The sequence below is a fragment of the Desmodus rotundus genome, chromosome 2, assembly GCF_022682495.2.
Source record: "Desmodus rotundus isolate HL8 chromosome 2, HLdesRot8A.1, whole genome shotgun sequence".
Lineage (NCBI taxonomy): Eukaryota > Metazoa > Chordata > Mammalia > Chiroptera > Phyllostomidae > Desmodus > Desmodus rotundus.
Window position 1 is genome coordinate 6,647,977 of NC_071388.1, and position 6,333 is coordinate 6,654,309.

Here is a 6,333-nt window from a genome sequence, read left to right on the forward strand (position 1 = left end):
ATCTTACTACACAAGGAGTGTTATTTAAATACTGTTGCTACGACTTGCCTTGTGTTAGTTAGAAACACAGAAAAGACGACTTCAACAGAAGATTTTTCCGTTATGTGAGTCAGCAAATACTATGAGTGAAAGTTATGTAAAAAGTGAACGGGAATAGCTGGGGACAGATGTGCCATCGTCAGCTGATCTGATGTCTAAGATGAACCCGGGATCCCACTGGCACACAGGGGACCATGGATATGTGACTGCCACGTTTGCTTCAGAACTTTTATTTCGCTTTCTTTAGTCGAAACTTCAGAGTCAGTCAATTGCATTAATTGATTTCCCAAAGCTCTGTTGAACACAATGAATCAGATACTGTCTGCATGGAATTCTCAGGTCGCTGGGTGGTCAGGATGCTGTTTTCAGCCTGACCACTGCTTGCAATGATAATATCCCAGTGGACTTGCATCTGGGTTTTCACATGAACTAACACTGTCTGAAAGAAACATCTTTGCTTCTCAGGTCTATCTGCTTTATATGTCTCCAAAGACTGGCCACATCACCTCCAATGTGTGGGTCGGGGCTTTTGGAGGAATTAGGGAATTTTTCAGATGATCCAAAATTGTCACTAAGCATTAAAATTGGTGCATAAATTCAGTTACCTCCTCACCCAACTTCCTGACAACAGAAATGGCAAAATGTATGGGGAAGGGTGTGTTCGTTGGCGTCTCCTGCCCACCGATGATGGAGATCCCAGGAAGCAGGAGTTAGGGAGTAGGGGCCAGGGGGCAGTGAAAGAATGCAAGCCGACGTAAGGGTGTGGGTATTACCAACATAATACATACAGCCAACAGGGCTTGCTGCTGTGACAATGAGGGCCCAAGGCTGAGGCCAGGACCCCCGAGGAGCATAGGGTGCCCCCAGAAAGGCCTACCAGAAGGACAGAAAGCGGCAGCGCTGGTAACCTGCCGCATTCTCTCTGACGGGGGCCATTAACCTGCCCCCTGTCTCCCATCTGCTGAGAAGACCCCCGGCACAGAGAAAGACCCATGGTGGCTGCCTGAGCCTGGGTGCTGCCCGGTGCTGAGTCTGCCCTCCTCCCGCCCTCTCACCACGTCTGTGGACAGTGGGTGGTGGAGGCAGGACCTGGGGCACGGGAGGCACCTGCCGCAGGGAGCTTCATCTCCTTTTTCCTTTTCCTATTTGACCCTCAAGAAAGATCAAGGGAAGAGTCGGCAGGGAGGACTTGACATCTCAGACATGATTAATACAGCTTCTAGCACTGGGATTGACTACTGGGAGTCTTCGTGTTTCATTGAGCAGCCCCAGCAGCGGCTCCTTAGTCACAATCATTCTAAGGAAACAAATGGGTGAAGAAGCCAGGGGTAGTGACGAGGGGTAGTGACAAGCTTTTGTTCCTTGTCACTGATCTGCCCGAGGTTCTCCGAAAGGCCTGTAGGAGGAACAAGACCTACAAACTAACGAGAGCGACGTGCCTTAAACTCATTGATATTTTCAGGGCAAGCGTGACCAGCAAAATGCAAAATTTAGATTCTCTGGAACGCGCACAACTCTAAGCTTCAGAGACCGACGGCACACTGCAGTGAGAGAGCGTTGCTACAGAGGGCCGCGCTTCAGGGAAGCATCGACACCCTCTTCACTTCTCTCTTTATTATGAAGATAAAAATGGTAAAAATCTGTCTAAATGTGACACTACATGATATAAAGCTGGGATTTATGTCTTCAGAAAGGTTAAAATATAGAACAGACAGCTGAGGTGTGAGACTAAACAATGCAGAGTCAACTGTGAAAACATTTGAGGATCATTTGAAAAAGCCAGCTCTTTGCCTCATTACCAAGGAGCGAGGCGGTGCGGGTGGATGGCCAGGCCGTTTCATGTTCCCTCAGGGGGAGGCGGGCGGGGAGATTTTGCTGTTGTTTTCATGTAGTGAGCTCTTTGGAAGAAACGGAGTTAAAGGACTGCTCACATTTAGGAAGAGATGGTGAGAAGGGAGGGGATGGAGGGTGTCCAGATCGGGACCCCAAAGATGACGTGGAGTTGGAACTGTGACCAACATACCCTGAGAACATTTTCCAGAGAAGAATACAGACTTTAGGCAATTGAGGAAGAGTTGCTGTCAGAAAGTGGGCTCTTAAAAATGTTGAAATAAGTGAATAAATGAATGAAGAGAGATGGTGTGTGAAGGGGAGCAGCCCAGGGAAGGTTGGACAAATATTGTGAGGTGGTGGGTTTTGGGCCGATGCACTGTGTGAGGGAGGGAGAGAGGGCTCCCCGGGGAGAGACGTCACTGGATTTCCGAGCTCTGAGAGACGGAGGAAGAGAAAATTCTTTCTTGCTCAGACTTTCATTTTATTGAGGCCGTCAACGGATTAGACGAGGCCCACCCACACTGTGGAGCACTTGCTTTCCTCAGTCTACCAATTCAAATGTTAATCTCACCCAGAAACACCCTCCCAGATGTACCCAGGATCAAGTTAAACAAAGCATCTGGGATCCCTGTGGTCCAGTCTGGTCCACACATACAATTAGTCCTCACACCACACTGACTTGTCACTGTCCTAGGCTCATCTTCTGGTCACTTCTCCCTGTTCACTGAAGGGTTGGACACTTGGTTCATTCTGTTCTCTGGGGAAATGCAGAGAAAATATTTTCATGTTTCTGCACTGTTAGAGCTTTCTGAGAAAATTGCATTAAAACGTGGGACCTGGGTTATAAGGACAAACCTTGGAAGTTTGAGTGTAACTAGATAGTGTGAGTCCATCCGGAGAGATTTACCTCCCTGGAAGTGTGTGTTTAAATGTCAAGGTGGAGGGAGATGAGGCGTGGGGATGAGACCTGGGACCATCCCATATTCCCACTTGGGTTTAAATCTGGAAACACTAATCTTCTCTTCCTCCTGTTTAAAAAAAGATTTTATTTATTTTTAGAGAGGGAAGGGAGGGAGAAAGAGGGAGAGAAATATCAATGTGTGGTTGCCTCTCACACGCCCCCTACTGGGGACCTGGCCTGCAACCCAGGCATGTGCCCTAGACTGAGAATTGAACCGGTGACCCTTTGGATTGCAGGCTGGCATTCAATCCACTGAGCCACACCAGCCAGGGAAAAAATTCTTTGCTTGGCCAAACTGTAGTCAGGCTCTTGAAACTTCTCCTAGGCTGCTGTGTGTACTTCCTTGAAAAATCTATTTTTAGTGAGAACCCTGCTAAATCATTTTAACAAGGACCCCAACACCCTTGACATCTGATTACCTTCAATATCTGATTATGTTCTCACCCTCCCCCACGCCCAGGTGATGGCTGATGTTCCTGGCCTGCCTTCAGCGAAGACCCTGGCAGGTCAGTTTAGCCAAATACCCCGACCCCTGATGTTTCCTCTTAGGAATTTCCCACCCACGGAGCCCACCCTGCTGCTTGATTATAATTCTCACTTGCCCAGGAATTGAGCCTGGTTTTATGCTGAGGTCTCTTCCTCTATTGCAATCGTTCTGGATAAAATCTGTTTTTACCACTTCAACTGCTGTCCAGCTGCAGAGACAAGTTTCATTCCCTCTTTGCAAAGGGGAGGAGGGCTGGAAGCCGTCCTGTGTAACCGCCCGGATTCCTATTTGCAGTTGCAGAACGCAGTGCGTGTGGGGCCGGCGCCTGCTGCAGCTCATTGCGGCATCAGTGCTTCCTTCTCTCCTGGATCATTCCCGTCAGCAAACATGCACTTTTAGAGCACACCAAGCTCACCCCTGCCTCAGAGCTTGTGTCCCTGCTCAATCCTTTCCCTTGAATCCTTGCTTTTCCCCCGGAAATTCACCAGGTCTGTGCCTTAATTTTGTTCAGGTCAATGCTGGCACGGCACCTCCAAGTGCAGGAGCTCCAGGTCAGCTGTATTTATAAGTGTCCTGTTCCCCACTCCTGCCACCTCTCTCCCTTCACGGCCATATTATTTTTGATTGCATTTATTAGCATTTGAAATGAATATTATGGACACATTCCTATGCTAGTTTATTGTCTGTCTCTACCACTAGAAAAAAGCTTCACGAGGACCCCTAAAGTTTGTTTTGCGTGTTGCTGTTCTGGGCACTGCTGGCTGCAGCAGCTCCTGGCGTGTGACAGGGGTTCAACATGTGTTTGTTGAGTGAATGAGTCAAGGGCAGAACGTGGCTACAGTGTCTAAGTCCATGATTTGATGCACCCACCTCTGCCACACTTCCGGGGCTTGGAGAGGGAATGGAGAGAGATGCTCTCAATTTTCTACATGATTAATTCCTTATCAGACAGATAAACACATCAGTGGGTTCATGGGGTGAAGGGTGCCTGGAGCTCTGGAAGGCAGAGATGCTGGATTGGCTGGCACCTTGAACATATTCCAACGCAGCAGAGTTCAAGGAGCAAGTCAAACAGGGGGAGCGTCTGACCGGGACAGTCAGCTGCTGCCTCAGGGCTCAGAGGTGCGGGAGGCCATGGCATTTTGCTTGCTCCTTTGGTTTTCTGCTGCACTCACGGAGTTTTTGAATGTCACGGTGGCTGGAAGAAGATTGCCCCCTCCTCCTATTTACAAAATGAGCGGGTACCACACTGTCACGGCCTGCAGTTCAGGCAGTGAGCGTGACCATTTGATCAAGTCCGGCAACCAACATCTCTCATTTCCGGTGACATCGCTGAAGTGCTGGGACACCAGGGCATGTGCTGTTAAAAAGATACTTATTCACAACACAACTCCTTCATCAGGAGAGGAATTCCAGCAGGTGTCTCCTTCGTTCTGCACGTCCAGGAACACCCTTCCCCCTACGCCCACTTCCTCCCACCCAGCCCCAGGACCCGATGGGGCAGCAGCACTTAAGCATTTATAGCCTCCTTTGTTTACATGATGAGTTTTCACTAAACATACCTTCCTGTGATTTAAAATAGAAGTTTACATTTATTTACCTATTTAACAAATGGCTTATTCGCCCTGGCCAAATTCCTCTGCTGGTACCCTCTTCCGGGATGAAAGCATTTTGGAGTGCATGTTGACTTCAGTATTTCTGCCTGTAGCAATCTACAACTTGGGCGTCATGTGGCGCTGCACACGGGACATGCCTCATGATGGACAGCGATACATCGTAACATGTCCTGGAGCTTACCGTGTGCCTGACTCCCCAAGAGCAGCCCTTTGCAGGTGCGGTCTCTCCTCCTCCATTCTCTTCTCACTTCAATCCAGCCTCTGCCCCCAGCACAGAGTCAACTCAGCTCACGCCAAGGCCACTAATGACTGCCATCTTGCCAAGGTCCGGGAGAGCTACATGGGTTCTTTCCTTGGTCCTCCTGCAACATTGGAGCGAGTAGACCTCTTCCTTCTCCTGAAACACTTTCTTCTTGGGCTTCCATGTTCCTTCCTTCTCCCAAGTTTTCTCCTCCCTCAAACTGCCTTCTGTGTTCCTTGTTTTTTAGGGGATCACATGTGGAAGAACCCCTGGTCTGCAGCCTTCTTTCCTTCTCTGTTTACGTTTTCTCCCTAGGTGATTTCCTGGGGTTCCATGACTTTAAAGAGCATCTATAGGATGGTGACTCCCAAGTTTATCTTCATACCTGGCTCTGTCCCTGACCTCCAACTTCAAGGACCTAATTGCCCCTTGATGTCTCTACTTGAAGGCCTACTAGCCTTCTCAAACCAGAGAGTCCCAAACAGATAAGGTGACCCACTATAAAATGAAAAAAAAAAAAAGTCTCTTTCCATTTAAATTGCCTAAATGCACGAGGAAGTCCCGTCAGCTCTCCCTTCACAATACACTCCCCCAACCCAGCCACTGGCTCATCTCCATGGCTCCCATCTTGGAACAGGTCCCCAACACCTCTCACCTACATAAGGACCCTTTTTCCTGGTTTTCTTAGATTCATTCTAGCTTTAGTCCAAACAGCAAGAAATCTTCACAAATGTAAACCAGATAATATTTGTTCCTTCAGTAAGACTATTCAGTGATTTCTCATCATACTGAAGGAGAAGAAATCCTCCAGCCTCCCCCAGTTTGGCTCTTCCTTATTATTCTGGCTTCAGATGTCACCTCCTACCTTGCCCCACCCCTCAGTGCACAAACAGGCCGAACACCATGCTGCGGACACCCTGGCCTGCTCTGTCTCCCCCACATCTGTCAGTTTTGTTTCCATCTCAGGGCCTTTGATTTGCTGATCTTCTGTGTTGGCACTGTCCCCACACATCTTCACATCTTCTGGGTCTCAGATTTGTTGTCACCTCCTCAGAGTGGACTTCCTTGTCTGATGGGGAAACTGAGGCTCAGAGCGGTTCCGTTACCTGTGCGAGCCTTCTTTGCTGGTCACACGTGAGATCTGAGCCCAGGGGTC